The 17,969-nt window shown below is 37.6% G+C and overlaps 1 non-coding gene across 1 annotated transcript; it reads right to left on the bottom strand.

Annotated features, from left to right (window-relative positions):
• Positions 1–1,371: 1,371 nt before the first annotated feature.
• On the bottom strand, positions 1,372–1,479 carry LOC131179666 (small nucleolar RNA R71). Its single transcript, XR_009148554.1, has one exon. It is a non-coding gene; the product is annotated as a small nucleolar RNA R71 (small nucleolar RNA).
• Positions 1,480–17,969: the final 16,490 nt, after the last annotated feature.

Genomic DNA, 17,969 nt, shown 5'->3' on the forward strand with positions numbered 1-17,969 from the left:
CATTAAGTTATGTTCTTAATCCTTGGTTGAAGCACCGAAAGGAGAAAACAAAGTGATAGTTAATCAAGAAATTGGACTTAATTAACTTAGATCTAGAAATAGACTAAGGGTTAAGAGGGTTTTAATAGATTGATTAAAGAACCTAATGGGTCTTGGTTAATTTTAGCTCCACGAAAGTAGGATTAAGTTAATTAAGGCACTCTTTGTCTCACTCGAAAGAGTTTTCAAAGGATTTTAGAATTAATCTCCTTTAAACCCATAAATTTCATGGATTGGGCTAGCTAGGGAAAATCCCAAAATGACTTAAATATGAACCCTTAACTCCAGAATCGTCTTTCATCAATTATTACTTGGAATTTTACTTTTGAGTGTTTAGTTTAATCTCATTTTATTAATTTTCATTATTATCAATTTCTTTATTTTGTGAATTATTAAATTAGTCATTGTTTGAATTTAGTTTTGCATTTTCATACCTTATGCTTCAAATTCCTAAATTTCTTTTATTAATTTGATTAAAATACAATTTTAACATATTTTATTTTACATCAAAAATTCAATCATTAACACAACTCCTCGTGGGAACGATATCTTTTTCTATACTACTTGAACGACCCGTGCACTTGCGGTTGGGACACATTAAGTTTTTAGCGCCGTTGCCGGGGAGTTGTTTGTTTAAGATTGAATTCTTGATTATTTTAGTTGTTTATAGTTTTATCTTTGTTATCTTTTCATTTTGTGTTTGTTTGTTTTTTTTTTTAGGTACTCTTAATCTTTTGTGAGAAGAGCTAGAAGCACAAGTGATACATCCATATTATTTAATACTGAAATTGAGAAGTTTTGTAGAGCCAACAAGAAAGAAACTAGAAGAAGAAAAGAAGCATTGAGAGCAAATGGCGAACAAGAAATGGCTGAAGAAAGAGTTGGAATTGGTAGTGGTAATGCTGGAAATGATCGAAACAATGAAAATGCAACTCATGGTGAAGAAGTTGTAAATGCTAATGTGCCTAAGGGAAGTATGATGGATCATGCATTTCCTCATTTTGATGACTTAAGAGAGAGTATAGCAAGACCAAGAATTGATGCAAATAGTTATAAGATGGATTTTGGAGTACTACAAATGATTCAGAATTCTCAATTTGGAGGTCGTCCTTCAGAAAATCCTCATACTCATCTTAAGAAGTTTGTTATGATCTGTGACATGCAAAAGCAACCAGGAGTGTCTGATGATGCAGCAAGGCTAAAATTGTTTCCATTCTCTTTGAAAGATAGAGCATTGGATTGGCTTGATTCTTTACCTCACAACTCAATTACAAATTGGGAGCAGCTCACTGATGCATTTCTTTCCCAATACTTTCCACCTGGAAAAACTTAAGAGTTAAGGAATCAAATGATTGCTTTTAGACCAAGAGAAGATGAGACTCTTTATGAGTCATGGATGAGATGGAAGGAGTTGGAGAGACAATGTCCACATCATGCCATTCCTAAATGGATGATAAACCAGAATTTTTACACAAATGTCACTCCTGCTATCAGAGGAATCATTGATGCTCAAACTGGAGGGGAATTCATCATTAAGCATGAAGATGAAGCTTATGAGTTGTTAGAGAAAATAGCAAAGAATACTCATCTTTGGAGTAGTCCAAGAGGACCAGCTCCAACTCAAAAGAGGCAAGCTGCTGGAATGTATGAGCTTGATCCATTCAACATGATCAATGCCAAATTTGATGCACTCACTAATGTCCTTGCTAAGAAAATGGAGGATTTAAGTATGCTAGTCAGTTCATCATCATGCTTTGGGAATTCTCAACAAGTTACTTATGCAGAAGGAACAATGAGCTGTGGAGTAGATTATCCTTCATATGCTTAGAGGAATCATCCAAATTTTTCATGGGGGAATCAGCAAACTCAAGCTTTAACTCAGAACTTTCCACCACAACAACAAGGGCATCAATACCAACAACCTTGGCAACCACCACCTAGTTTTCAGCAAAAGAATGCAAATCCTGCACCTCTACCAAAACAGCAAGAACAGAGTTCCACCACAGCGGCTTTATTACAACAAATTCTTGCTAATCAAACTAAGCGTGATGAAGAGATGAGAGAGATGAAAGCAAGGCTAGAACAGATGCAAACACATAACAGAATGCTGGAAAATCAGATTGCACAACAAGCATCTTCCTCAGGTACTAAGTCTTTTGGAAAACTTCCAAGTTAACCGGAAAACCTAAGAGAGTAGTGTCATGCCATTGCACTGAGAAGTGGTAAAATAGTGCATAATGAGAAGAGTGAAAAAAGTGAGAAGAGAGAAAATGAGGAAGATGTTGATGAAATGAAAAACAAGAGAGTGAAAAGAAAGAGAGTGCAAGAAAAGAGAAAGAAGAGAAATACATACCTCCAGAGCCTTACAAGCCACAGCTTCCCTTTCCACAGAGATTTCAAAAAGCCAAGCTTGATAAGCAATTTGGGAAGTTCTTAGAGGTTTTGAAGAAGCTATATATAAATGTGCCTTTTATTGATGCTCTTTCCCAAATGCCTTCTTATGCTAAGTTTCTAAAAGAAATTCTCTCAAATAAGAGGAGACTTGAAGATTATGAGATCAGAGCCTTAATCGAGGAATGCAGTGCTATCCTCCAAAGGAAACTTCCTCCAAAGCTCAAGGATCCAGGGAGTTTTTCAATTCCATGCCACATTGGGGAATCATGTTCTATAAAAGCTTTATGTGATTTAGGGGCTAGTGTTAGCCTTATGCTCCTCTCCATCTATGAGAAGCTCAACATGGGAGATCTTAAGCCAACTCACATTTCTCTTCAGTTAGCTGATAGATCAATTAAGTATCCTGAAGGAATTTAGAGAATGTGCCTCTGAAGGTTGGGAAATTCTATATACCTGTTGACTTTGTCATCTTGGACATGGAAGAGGATTCTAATATCCCAATCATTTTGGGGAGGCCTTTCCTAGCTACAGCTGGTGCTTTGATTGATGTGAAAGGTGAAAAGCTCACTCTCAGAGTCAGAGAGGATCATTTAGTCTTCAACATTGGCAATGATAAGAAGAAGCAACATGAAGATGTAGACTCTTGTTTGAGAATTGATATAGTTGATGAGTTAGTAAAAGAGCACTTTAGAAAGAGCTATCCGAAGGCCTCTCTTGAAAGTTGTCTTATCCATGAAGGGAGTATCAATGATGAAAATCCAAAAGAGGCTGCATTTGCACAACATTTGAATAGTAATCCACCTTGTCCTATGGCACCAATCTTTCAAGTTGAGCAAGTGGAGAAAAGTGAGGTCAAGCAACCATCTCTCAAAGAAAAAGATACACCAAAGGTTGTCAAGAAAGAAATGGTCGAATTTTTAGACAAAGCAACAAGGATCTTCTCATGTGATGGAAAGAAAATGAAGTATAGATTCCTTGAAGCACCTATTGAAAATAGAGGCAATAAATTCCAATTCCAGCTGTCGACACCATATTTTGGCCGATCCCCAGAATTAATAAACTCTGAAACCGATCCCCAGTACTAAATCTCTTTGTGCTAGATAACCACATTTCCGATCTCTCCTCACAAGGAATTGAATCAATGCTAAGTCCTCACATCAGTCAAAGCCTTACCGGTCTATTAAATCACTCACCGATCTCTCAAACCCATTGTCGAATCTCCTGACCAGTCAAGTATATTCCTGATCTCAGTTGACAAACGAAATTGAACTGACACTAGATCCTTGTTACCATTTTTGTTGCCGATCTCCCTTTCAAAAGTTTAAGAATAATCAAAGGTTCCGTTCCGGTTTAATGATGATCCCGATCTTAAATGTTCAAGCCCAAATTTCTAATTTTAATCAAGTACCGATTTCATGCTCATTGTGTTTTCCGATCTCTCACACTTAGGTTAATAATCACTTTCAGTTATTTCAACATACTCAGACAATCAAGCATTTAAATAATTTAGAAATCTTCCGATCACAACCATTCATCCAACAAAAAGGGCATTCCATTTCATTTCATTTCAAGAATTTGTACAAGTTATTCAGCTGGAGGATCACCCCCAGCCTGATCTACATCTTGTCCGTCCCCTCTCTCACCCTCAGCCTCCTCCTCACTCTCCTCACCTTCATCATCGAGAGCCAGGTTGGCCATCCAGGAGAAGTCCTCCTCAGGGTAACGCTTCTTGAGCTCGACTAGGAGATCTCTGTGAGCATTCACATAAGCGCCGGCCACTCCAGTCACTATCTCTTCCTCTTTCACCTTGAGCTCCTCAGCAAGGTGAGCGAGTTGAGCAGCTTCATCGGCCCGGAGCGCTTGCACTTCTTCAAAAGCGTGAGCTTGCTCGGCCAGCTTGTCCTCATAAAACTTCATTCGCCCCTCAAGTTGAGATATGTAGCCCTGAGCGAATGAAAGTTGAGATCGGAGGGAAGCTGCCTCATGACCCATCCTCTCGACCTCTTTACCCAGGCGATGCGCCTTCTCCCGTATGATGTGCTAGTTCACCAGGCACTCCACGTTCAGGCTCATGGATCGAGTCAGGATATCATCAAGGTTATCTGGAGACAGTCTATCTCGATCTTCTCGGAGACAGATAGAGGACGCCAAGACCTTGGCGAAATCAGGATTTTCAAGAACCGTACGATTCTTCTCACGTTAGGTTGAGAAGGACCTTCTTCTGCGTTCGGAGCAACTGGAGGAGGTGGAGGCGGCTCTTCCCGGCGAGGAGGGGATCGGACCACTTCTGCAATCACCGGTCCCGAAGGTTGAGACGAGCCTTCTTGTATTTCCCCGGGCTCATGCCTGGGCGTCTGCATTTCCTTAACTCGTTTCATCTCCCGTACCTTCCGGGAGATCTCCCTCTTTCGCTTCTAGCTCTCCTTGGAGGCTTCGCCGCTTGCCATACCTGCACAAAGAAGAGGTCAGTGAGATCGCTAAGGTCCTGAGATCTGAGATGTAGAAAATACCGATGCCGAGGTCGGAGAGCTGGAGCCCGCGATCTTCGCCGGTGATCAGCTGTATTGTCCAGTGATGCAGTTCGGCTGTCACCGCATCTAAACAGGAGAACTCTCCCTAGCCGCTTGATCTTTCAGTTCCATCACCACGGCTCCCTCTTCCCTATTCAGAGCGAGATGCTTCAGAGTCGAGGGACCTAGATGTAGCCAGCTTCATGGGAAACCCTCGAAACCGTTCGAAATTTTGCTCTTCAGAATAAAGAAATGATTCTTCCAATTCTTCAGGGAGGAAGGCAAATCGGTAAAGAGTCCACAACGAGGCTTCGCCTGGAAAAACCAATATTCGTCATCCTTTCGGTGAGACAGTAGGTGCAGCCAAGAAATACTTTAGTCAGAGGATGGAGACCCTTGGCTCGACAGAGGCCCCTGAAAGCCACCAGGATCCGCCACGAGTTCGGGTGAACTTGGGCGATGCACACTTGGTAAAATTTTAAGACCTCCTTGAAGAAGTCGTCTAGGGGAAACTGCAGACCGGCTTTCAATTGTTCTTCGTAGACCATGATCATATCATTTTCTTCGAAGAAGTGATCGGCACGAAGATCGCCGTGGCATTTAATTAGCTCGTACGAGTCAGGCCGAATGTTGTATTCTTGGCTGAACGACTGCAGATCGGTTTCTTGAAGGACCGATGGCAGCTCGTCCAGGGGAAGGTTCTCTCTCCCTGAAGAAGGCGCATGCCTTGATAATGTCGCTTGTCCCGAGCCGAACGAGACCCTAGGAGGTTTAGGTCGCGCGCTTGGCCCGACTACCTCTACCTCATCGGACGACCACGAGAACTGAATAGAAGGAGGGCTCGTAGCTCTCTGACCTTCGGCACCGCTCATTTTCAAAGGAAATAAAGATTTTAAACTAAAAGAAAGATCAAAGCCCTTACCGGAGTCTGATCGGCGTCGGAAGAACTTGAGAAAACGAGAGGATTTCGGGGTTGTTCGCGAGAGACTGAAAATGAAATAAGAGAGCGAATGGCTGGCCCCTCCTCTATTTATACTCATCCGAGCATTTAATGCTCACTCTGTCCTAGGCGGCGCATCGGTTAACGGGATTCGCCAGCTGTTCTGACACGTCTCACGCATATTCCCAAGATTGATTAATTATAGAGCGGCAGATCCAGGTGTTTCGAATTACGGATCGGATAAGTGTCATTCAGGTAAAGAACCAGATCGGATAATCACATTAGAGATCGGAAAATAATCAATGCAATAATAATAAGATGATAATCGACAAAATAAAGTCTTTATTTTCAAAAGATCGGATTACATCATTTGGGCGATCTCTAGGGATCCGATTACACTAAAATTGGATTACATCATTTCTGTGATCTCTAGAGATCGGATTACATTGAAAACAAAATACATCATTTGGGCGATCTCTAGGGACCGGAATGTCACATTGTGACTGATCCAAAGGGATGTCACCACGTAACCGAGGCAATCGCTTAACACCCAATGTGGAGGAAAGCCGCTGTCAGAACACCCAATGTGGTGAGAAACCGAATAAACTTGGAAGAGCAACCGTCAAGGGTCGGCGGAACATCAATAATTTGCTCGGCCAAAATCGGTTCGACTATTATGCCAGTTGAACGACTCGAGATCGACACAATCGAGGTTCGCAATCCAGATCGGTTAATTGATTCAGTTCTCTCACCATCATCAGATAAGGTCATCACGATTATTCGATCACCAGGGTCATTAGTTTTCAGTCGGGGAATAAAAAGGTCCATCGAAAAAAGATCAAAAACCACAATCCTGCTAACAACCGCTTAACGATCGCTGAATAACTAGAATAGGAAAGTAAAGAAGAAAAGAGGAAAATCGGATGGAGAAAGTTTTTGGGTCAGGGGGTATATATAGGGGGAAATCAAGCATTTATTGCTAAGCAGAAAACGAAGCGGACGCTTCGGGAATCGAGGGGAATTAATGCTTTGACCGGACCGGGCCTGGTTAAGGGAAGTATTGGAATAATAGAGATCGGAAGAGGGGAGATCGGTATGAAAGATCGGAGAAGGACCATGTTAAGAAGATCGGAAAGGAAGAGAGAGCAGAAAACAAAAAGGCGCCTACTGCCGTCACCATAATCAGAGCCGAGGTAGTTAAAGCATTGCCAGGTAAAATCTCAACCGCACGCCCCAGAATCGCCCACATTTCTGACATGCGTACGTCAGGACGGCGCTGTACATCCTAATCTCCACCGTTGATCCAACTTGTAAGGACGAGCCCAGAGCCCTTGGATCAAAGAAGAAGACGACAAAACCAGCGCCTTTCACTCCTAGCCCTTGGATCGCCCCGGACAAGAGAATTTGGGGCCGTCAGATTAGAGGAGGAAGAAGACAAATATTCTGAAGTGGATCTCGGCCGTCTGTTCTGATTCTCTTTAATTCTTGAGCTTAGGATTATGTCCCTTGAAATCTTGACCCTCCATCTCCCTTAAGATAGATCCTGACCCTTCAAGGGGAACACCCGGTCCCTATAAATACCTGCATGAAAAACTGTTCAAGGGACGACGAAAAAAAAATAGAAAAAAGGGCAGTGACCATAGTGGAAGAACTCTGAAACTTAATTCAGTTCGTTACTCTGCTATTTTAGCTTTCATAAGAAAAACTTTGGAAACCAGTTTTCTGAAGTGTTTTCTTGCAAAGGGATTCTTGAATACTGAAATTCTTCATTTTCAGTCTGTTCATTATCCTGTGACACTCTCACTTTCTGTCTTTGTTATCTTTTATTTCCATTCATATTGTCCAAGCTCAACTCCATTCAAGCTTGGTTATTTTGACCTATTTACATTTTAACAAAGAATCCTTCATTTCGAGGTGAACCTTAGTCCTCCAGCTATCAACCTGCAGTCCTGTTACATTCTGTGATTCCATAGTTAGTTTAATAGATTCGACTCCCTACAGGTGAGTGCTATATTGTTATTTTATCAAATGTTCTTCTTTATTCACGTATTTCATTTATTCTTTTTCTGTTTGTAATTTTCACCAAGTTTATACTATATTTTAAACACGGAGATGGTCATTCTCGAGTTTACTTCTTTGTTAATCAGTCTATTCTTTGATTAATCTTCATTACTTCTTAGCACAGGAGTTCTGGTCCCGAATAGCGTAGAAGTAATTAAACAAAATGTAGGTAACGGCAACTTAAAAGTCCTTTTATAATGATAAAAGGTCTAAATAATAAGACAGGGAAATGGTGAAGCCGAATCACTAGGAAAATTCAATAGGTCATTAGGCAAGACGTCATAAGATAAAATGAAACCAAACCTTAGATAACTAAATAGAATAGATCGGGCATTAATAGGTATTGGTAAGGTGACCACATGGGAGGTCGGTAAATTCAGTCTAGTATCCCCCGTCTAGTCACAAGGTATCAATTAGTTAAAAGAAGCCTTATCCCCAGCACCTTTGAATGCCAGATTCCTTAGCTTTAGGCTCTTAGGACATGTAGCTGAAATTAAAATTCAGGAGATTGGAAAAGTCCCTTTCAGGCTCCTGTTAATTTAAAAGAGATCGGAGGAGAGTTCTTATCCGATTCTCAGCTCAAAATTTTAATAAGTACTTAAAAGAGATCGGAGGAGAGTTCTTATCCATTTCTCGATCTAAAATTTCCATAAACATTTAAAAGGAGATCGGAGGAGAGTTCTTATCCGATCTTTGAGCTAAAATTTTAATAAATACTTAAAGGAGATCGGAGAAGAGTTCTTATCCGATTCTCAATCCTAAATTTTAAATACTTCAAAAGAGATCGGAGGAGGGTTCTTATCCGATCTCCACTCAGAATTTTAATAAATATTTAAAAGAGATCGGAGGAGAGTTATTATCCGATTCTCACACCAAATTTTAACCTGTACGCAAAATAATCCCAAAACCAAAAATGATATGCGACGTGTAACACCCCTCACCCGACTACAGTGTAGCCGAGCAAAGTGTGCTACATTCGGTGCCAGAGCACCCTATCTTATCTTACTTTATTCCTTTTATAATTTGATCTCATTATATTTTAATATTAATTATTTTTTTGACGGAGAAACCAGCGGAGTTTCCCCTATTTTATTACCAGTTGACGTGTTTTACTATTTACCTGTTTGAAAGTTTCAACAATATTTTCAGAATAAAGTCTTATCCATGCTAATCATTTTTATCTCATCAATCATTCTCATAATTTTCTCATATTTCAAATCTCATTCATACATTTCAATTTCATAATCATTTCCATGCATACTCAATTCGTATGTAAACATTTTCAAATTACATAAGCAAAATTTTCAAATTTCCTTAATTTACAAAATAATTACAAAATTTCATAATTTATATGATATACAAATTAATTACAATTTGCTAATTTATATTACAATATAAGAAATAATTAACATACACAAAATACATGATATGCTTAATGTGAGCCCTATCTATATGCATTGCTGAGGAGGTGACAACCTTTGACACTCTGCAGATCTGAACTCACAAAATTTCCAGTCAAACATCCAGTGGGTTCTAGCTTCAGTACCTGCGCGAGGAAACAATTCCATCGCGCTAAGCATTGCTGCTTAGTGGTGCAATAATATAATAAGGAAATAATATACAAATAAAGATAGACTTAAAACATAATTCAAATAATCAAGATTTATTTATACTTCACATGCGGTTTCTAAAATTTAATGTGTTATATCCTAATTTGGTCTTCTTTGAAAGTGTTTATTTGCCAATGTACAGTAATAATGTACAAAGAAAAATGATTTGAAAATAATAAATTTATGCTTATATTGTTATATAAGCACATTTGCAATATTTATTTATGTTATAATTTTATTTGCTAATCTTTTAGCATTTTCTCTATACTTGCTAGGTTGTCTCAGATTATTTCATAATAAGTAAATTTTGATATCTGTCCAGTTCATTTCGATTCTTTCTAATAAATAACTATCCTAATTTATTTTAGGTCATCTTACTCATTTATTTTATTTAATTTCTAATATTTTTAATTGCTAGTATTCTTAACTTATCTCAATAAATTATACTGCCCAAGTAACCTACGACAGGCTGACTAAACTGGATAACGGGTCGTTGGCACTGGACACCGCGGTGCCTCGGGCCGTCATACCATGGGACGCAGAACGTCAACCACGTATGCAGTCAGTATGGCTAAAAAGCCATGATAACACATAATCGGGCATAAAAGCCATGAATACGGGCATAAAGCCATGAATACGGGCATAAAGCCTTTCGCAGTACTGCTAAAACAATACCCTATTGGCATGCCAATCTATCCAATCTGACACACGTGTCTAGGCAATACAAGAGCACATAATATCATTAAATATTAATATATTGTGTTTTATGAATTCATTATTTCATGAGAAATTTCAATTATAATTCATACATTCATTTGATCATTTATATGATCACAATTCACATCAATTATCCTTTTATACCATTGTACTAAAAATACTTCTCATTTCTATAATAATGAGAACTAATGTCTCATTCATACATTAATATAGTTCATTTATTCATTCATTATGTTATTCATATTGATCACAATTCTAAACAATGGTTCACCTGTACCATTGTATTCAAAACATTTTCCTTTCTCATTTATACATTTAAGAATCTACTTATGTAATTACAAATTTTATATTTCAAGTTGAGTTACTAATATTTTATGAATTCCACTTGTGATGGGCATATAAGCCCTAACTATCTATTCACATCAATTAGGTGACTTATTTATCATGTTTCAAGTAATCCATGAAAATTTCATGGATTTCAAATTTATGCTCTTAATTTCCTTTTAACAGTTTTGACTAAGATGCATAGTCCACATTTGTCATACAATTCTAAGCATTTAAGCTTAGAATTGGTTCTAGGTCTTCATCTTAGTTTGTTACTCATTTTGATTACTATTCACCTTACTAGTCAACCAAAATGTTGACTTTTTCATACTTAAGGGATATGTTAATTCTAATTACACCAAGATCCCACATTTTGAGTTTTACATTTGCTAGTATTAATTGCCAATTGCAATTTAAAGTCCCCTAGATGCATTTCTAATTTCAAATTTTGAATTTCAAGTTTTGGTGTCACTATTCACCTCATTGGTCAACAAAAATGTTGACTTTTGGATAGAAAATAGGTGTATTGGTTTTAACACCCCAAACATACCACATTTTGTATTTAAAACTTGTTGGAATTGATTGCCATTACCATTTCTATGCTTAAAACCAAGAGGGCAGAATTTTCAGTTTTTGAAGCCTAATTTTACTGTTCCATTAAGCCCTGTTGCAGTGGGAATTTGAGGAAATGGTAAACATGAAAGTTGTTCCTTATTTTGTCTAGTTGAATTTCCTTTTTTGAATCACTCCATTTGGAGTTTTGTAGCTCCAGATATGGTCCAAAAACCATAGCTGGCCGGATTGCCAAAACTGCAGAATTACCAAATCTACAGTAACATGAATAAAGGATTGTGACTGCCATTTGGGTTAGGTTCTGGCCATAATTTGGGGTAGGTTTCTTCATGAAAGTTGTTTGTCTATGTCTTAACTTATTGCTGTAAAAAATTTCAGGTCAATTGACCATTTCTACAGTGAGTTATGGCCAAATGAACAGTTACTGTTCATTTGGTCATTTCGCAGTCTTTGCAGTGGTATCCGGATTGGGGCCAACTTTTGGTCCTCTTGCTTTGGTCTTTTGGGCATGGTTTCTTCAGTAAAAATGTGCCATTATAAGCCTAGTTTCATGTTCAATTGGCCAAATACCAATTGGACCTACACAGCCAAAGTTATGGCTGTCTAAGTGGACTGAAATTTCAGTCACCCTGCTGCTGTCCCTAGTCAGCATACTCATTCACTTTGCCATGCTACATTTTAGTCCAAATTATGGTCAACTTACCTAAAATGGTCACTAATTGACCCTTAAAATGTTCTCTAATAATTTCCTAAGCCAAGTCAAATTTTCACTTCTCAAAACCCTAGTTTCCATTTCAATTCACCCATACACCTAGTTAAGCACTTTCATTCATTATATATGTGTATATACACCTTAAGCATAATCTTTAATTCATTCTAAGTCCATTAAAACCATCACAAACACTCCACCTTTGTTCCTTCCTTAGGGCAGCCGAAATTTATGGCATACACACACATAGTTTTTATTCATTTTAGTTACAAATTCTTACTTATTTCAAGTCTCTAACATAGAAATAAAGAGCTTTAGGTGTATATGTGCACTAACCTCTTGTAGGGCAGATTTTTCCAAGCTCAAACTTCACTTTCTTTCCTTTTCTAGGCTGCCAAACACTTCCCCAAGTTGTATGGACAAGTTTTAATGAAAGGTTTCTAGGGTTTAGTAGTGGAAATTCATGGGAAAATGGAAGTAATTGAAGAAAGTTTTCATGGAGGGTTATGGAGGAGAGGTTCACGTTTTGGCTGAAGAAGAAGAAGAAGAGCAGAATTTTTTTGGTCTTCTTTGTCTCTTTTAAGTGATTTAAGAAAGCTTGTTGAATGGTGATTGGTTGGGAGAAAGTAAATGACATCATGTGATGTCATTATCCTTAATTTCCACTATTTTTCTTTTCTTTTCTTTTCTACCACATTTCAATTTATTTTTTAGCAATATTTATTCATATTTTGAGTCATAATAATTTTTACTTAACTGGACAAGTCGGCCAAAAATCACCTATGAAGGCGAAATGACCAAAATGCCCTCCGTTTGGCTTAACGGGTCAAAATTGTCTGTACCGATTGAAAAATTTTTCTAAATATTTTCTTGGCATTCTAATGCCATAGGAACCTCAATGACCCTTCTCTGGAGTCTCAAAAATTATTTTATGAATTTTTCCCCGGGTCTAGGGCTCCTCGTTGCGAGAACCGCAATTTCCCTCTGGTTACCCATCGCTTGGGCACCGGCTCGTTTAACTTGGTTGTATTTTATTTCAAAAATTTTTACTAAATTTTTTTTATTAATATTTGAGTTAATTATAGTTCCTGACTTTAGTTTAAATATTTTTTCGGACGTTCTAGCTGTCCGGACCGACACCGGTCACCGGAACAGTAGAATGTACGGAGTTGCTACCGGGAGGGTGTTACACGACGTCAATTCACTGAGGTTGTCTCATTTACTTATGTATCTGGGTAATCCAAATTTAGTGAGAAATCAAATATTCCTTTGGTCAAAAGGATTAACATTTCCATTCAAGCCCTCCTAACTAATGCAAAGTTAAATCTACTTACCCTTATTAAGGGACGAGGTGGGGTGCCTAACACCTTCCCCACTCGTTTACGGACCCCGAACCTAGAATCTCTGCCTTGAAGTGGTTTCATTTCAATTTATCTTCATAAACGGTTTTCTTTAATTTCCCTCAAAATTAAAGTGGCGACTCCTCACTCTTTCCCACTTCGGTGAGGGTTCGTTCAGGCGACCGCAAAACACCTTGCGACACCAGCCACCATGAAAAATGACAAAAGTCTAGCTAAGGACTATAAATTAGCGCTCTTGGGAGGCACCCCAAGTTCTTTTATTTTGCTTTTGTTGATTTACTTTTATTTACATTACTTTTGTTTTTATCTTAAATCTCCCCAAATTCAATTTTTGACATTGTTGAATCTTTTCCCTTGTAGATGTATTTCAATGGAGGAAGGTTGGTGAACTGCTGGGGAGTAACCCTTAACCTGAAATTATGTTCTTTAAATCTCCTACAAATTAATTGATTTTTACTGCATAACCTGTGCAGGGGCTGCTATCTGGTTTATGCAGAGGAAAAATGACATTTTGCAGCAAGGAAGGGTCTGCAGCAGATTACTTATGTTCTTGGTGAGGTTGGGTGTGTAACTTTTTAATATTTGTGCTTATAATGTTAATATGGTGGTAAGTGAGTCATTTTTGCAGTGTTGTGGGATTCAAGGTGGACATATTGCATTTTCTTAGCATAACTTGGAGAGTTCAGTCTTATTTATGGATAAATGCAACTTTATGCAGATTTTATTGAGTTTTAATGTGCTAAATGTTGATTTGCAGAATTTGAGTCAAAATGGCATGGGTCACAAATGCCTTTTATGCAGGATTCACTTTTACAAGCATGTGTGATGTAATTTTGATGGATTTTGTATATATTAATGTGTTTTTAGTGACAATTTCTCATGATTTATGCTTCATAGAATTATATTTCTTCATTCTAAGGTATTTTTCACACTTGCAAATCATTTTCAATTGTTCTCTCAATCTTGTTGAATTGTGCATAAGTAACTGCATAGCTTATGCAATCCTGCATAACCAAAATTCCTGCCATTTTTCACCTCTGTTGCAAACTGCATAAGCAAGGTGCATAACTTATGCACTTCTGCATGACTTCAAATCCTGCATTTTCTCTCTCCACCAAAATCTGCATAAGGGGAGTGCATAACTTATGCACTACCGCATGACCGAACTCTCCAAAAATCAAAACCTGCCGAGAGGTGCATAAGCAGGGTGCATAACTTATGCACTTCTGCATGACTTCAAATTTTGCATTTTCTCTCTCTACCGAGACCTGCATAAGCAAGGTGCATAGCCTATGCACTTCTGCATGACCGAGCTCCCCAAAAACCAAAATCTGTCGAGAGGTGCATAAGAAAGGTGCATAGCCTATGCACTTCTGCATGACCTCACATTCTGAACTCCAAAACCTGCCGAGACCTGCATAAGCAGGGTGCATAACTTATGCACTTCCGCATGACCACAAATTCTGAAAACCAAAACTTGCTGAGAAGTGCATAAGAAGAGTGCACGGCTTATGCATTTCCGCATGACCACAATTCCTACACTTCCATTTTTAACCGAAACTTGCATAAGTTAGCGCATAAGCTATGCACTCTTGCATAATCAGTTTTTCACACCCATTCTCCCCTTATGCAGTTTTACACAAGTCCTGTGCAAATCAAAAAAAAAAAAAAAAAAATTTCGGCACCCACTTTCCCACTAGGTATATTTTCATTGCCTTTACTAACCTTTTGTGCATACTTGTCCATACACTGTATATATTTGCATGCTTCTACTACTGTTTGCACATTTTTCCTTGCTAATCATCATGCAGCAGCTTTTGAATATACTGCACAGGCTGTGAATCCCCTTATGCAAATGTTTTGCATAGCCTGTGCAGTCCTTATTGCCACTCATGCAGAACCGCATAGCTTATGCACCCTCCTTATGCACCTGTTCTGGACAGCACTTTATTCTGCATAACCTGTGCAGCTTCTTATGCATCCCCATTATCTCTTGAATTCTCATCTGCTCTATACCAGGTAACTCTTTCTTTTTGCTCTTAAATTTCACAATTCCTGGTAACTACTCTTTGCTTTGAGATTTGATAATACACTACTTGAGACATTGAGGACAATGTCCAATTTTGAGTTTGGGGGTGTGCATTTTGATTTTTGCTACATTTTTCACATTTTGAGTATAGGAACATCTCATCCCATTCCATTTACATATACTGTAAATATTTTACATATACATCCATACATACATATACATAACACATTTACACACACATTATACATCACTTAGAAATTGTACACATTGCACACAAATAGACAAATAGATTTCCTCCATTTAGTTAATGCATTGCTCATTTTTAGGAATCATGCATCATGCATTAAAATCTTTTGCCAAATCCCTTGAGTATTGAAAAGTTACCTATGAGAGTGATTTGACTTACCTTTAGTTGGGTTTGTGGATTGAAAGTTTCCTAAGAGGTGCAAGGTTTTGAAGTGTCTATCCCTTGCCTATATCTTCTTAGCCAAAAAGCCACCCAACTAGTCCTTTAGAGATTGGAGTGTTTAGAGGGAGTTATTGGATATAAGGTAGTCAAATGATGTCTCACCAATCCTAGAACAAATTTTCTAAACCTTTCAAGGCGAAATACCAGCTTGTACTTGAAAAGAGAGATGATTAGGCATTCTTTGATTTAAACCTCCTCATTTTAAACCTTTGGCCCTTTTCTTTTCCTAATTAAAATTGACCCTTGCAAACCCCCTTGAGCCTTTTTATTCCTAATTTTCCTTAAAACCCTTATTGCTACCTAGCTAATGAACCAAACACTCCAACCCTTTTCATGAGAATAATAATTCATAATATTAGGTACATATTCAAAAAAAAATATATATATATATATATATATATATATATATATATATATATATTCAAAAAAAAATATATATATATATATATATATATATATATATATAATAAAAAGGAGAAGAAGTGCTTGTCATCTTGTAAAAGTGCTAGTATATGTGCTTTTCACTATTGTCATTCAAAATGAAAGAAATCCACCCAAAGTATTAAAAGAAATGAGTTTGGGGGTGGCATTTTTAGGGACAATCATCAAAAGAAAATGCAAGATACAAGTTTAAAGTATCAAAATGTCCCTCCATTTTTATGTGTTTTGTAAACTATGCTAGCACTTGACAATTCTCATTGTGTATTTCTCTCCTCCATATATAAAAAAAAAAAAAGAGAAAAAGAAAAAAATATAATAAAATAAGAAGTGTACCTTATGTTGTCAAGATTGAAAATATTCTCATGCTTTGAATCCTTTTTACCCATCTTTCTTCTTAGCCTCATTTTGAACCCCATGGCCCCATTACATCCCTAAAAAGACCTTTGATCTCTTGATAGTACTTGCTACATTAGTGGAGATGGGAGTAGGGAATTTGCCTATGGGATTGGAAAACTATTCATTCATTCATTCAATTCCATCATTCCATATAGAGACACTTTGACTATTGATTGTCCTAGAATTCCTTTTGAGCATGACTCTCTCTTTTGATTGGTTGGTTTGGGGATTTTGAATAATAATTGACTTGATGGCTAAGCGGTGAAAGCTTGGATAAGTATTAGATTCTTTGCATTTTGAAGGATGGGTATATGGATTGCCGGTATGGCTAAAGGTGTGTTAAGTTACTTTAATAGGTGATTTTCATAGCTCTTTGGATAAGGCACCCCTAAAAATTGCATCACACTTTAAAGTTTGCTTGAGGACAAGCAAAAGCTTGAGTTTGGGGGTATTTGATGCATACATTTTGCATAATCATTTAGGTTTAATTTCATAGCCATTTTATTTGATTATTAGTCACTTTTAGCTAATTTCATTAGTTATTTAGTTAGTTTTTCATAATTGTCAATTTTGGATTAATTTGTAATTTTTACTTTGTTTTGTAGGAAAAATGGTATTTTTGAAGGACTGAAAAGAAATTTTGCCATTGAGGAGTGGCTTCTACAGCCAAAGATGTCAAAAACAAGTTTTCAAGTGGAAATATGCATTGACAAAATTTCGCATAACTTGCCGCATAAGCTATGCAGATCCGCATGAGGAGAAGAAACACTGTTCCAACACCTGCCGAATTGTGCATAAGGAGAGTGCATAGCTTATGCAGATTCACGCCTCCCTTATGCAATCTCACGGAAATGTGCATAACCTATGCGCCAAGTCATGCAGTTTTGCATAAGTGAACTGTAAAATGCGCATAAGGGACTGCATAACTTATGCAGTCCCATAAAGGTTTCATTAATGAGCTGGCAGAAGATTCCCTCAGAAAATTCCTCCTAAAACACACCATTTTAGGGCTCCATGTCAGAAAAAATGCTATAAATAGTCTCATTTCCCATTTTAGAGAGGGGGGAAGCAAGTAGAGGAAGAAAAGGAATAGGGGAGGCAGCAGCTGAAGAGTCACAATCATCTCCCACTCAATTTCCAACCAGATTTGGAGATTTCTTTCTTTTCTTACATTTTTCCTACATTTCTAGTGTTTAGTTTCTTGTTTCTTAGCTTAGATTAAAGCTTTATTTCCTTATAAACTCAGAATTTCTTGTAAACATTATGGATAGTGAGTAGTTTTATTTTGATTCTGGAGTAAGGGATGTAATATTTTAGTTATTTTTGTGGATTTGAACTGGGTTAGTCCCAATTTAATGAATTTATGAGGTTTAATCCATTTCTTGTGTGCTTATTC

Source organism: Hevea brasiliensis, chromosome 4 (assembly GCF_030052815.1).
Source record: "Hevea brasiliensis isolate MT/VB/25A 57/8 chromosome 4, ASM3005281v1, whole genome shotgun sequence".
Classification (NCBI taxonomy): Eukaryota; Viridiplantae; Streptophyta; class Magnoliopsida; order Malpighiales; family Euphorbiaceae; genus Hevea; species Hevea brasiliensis.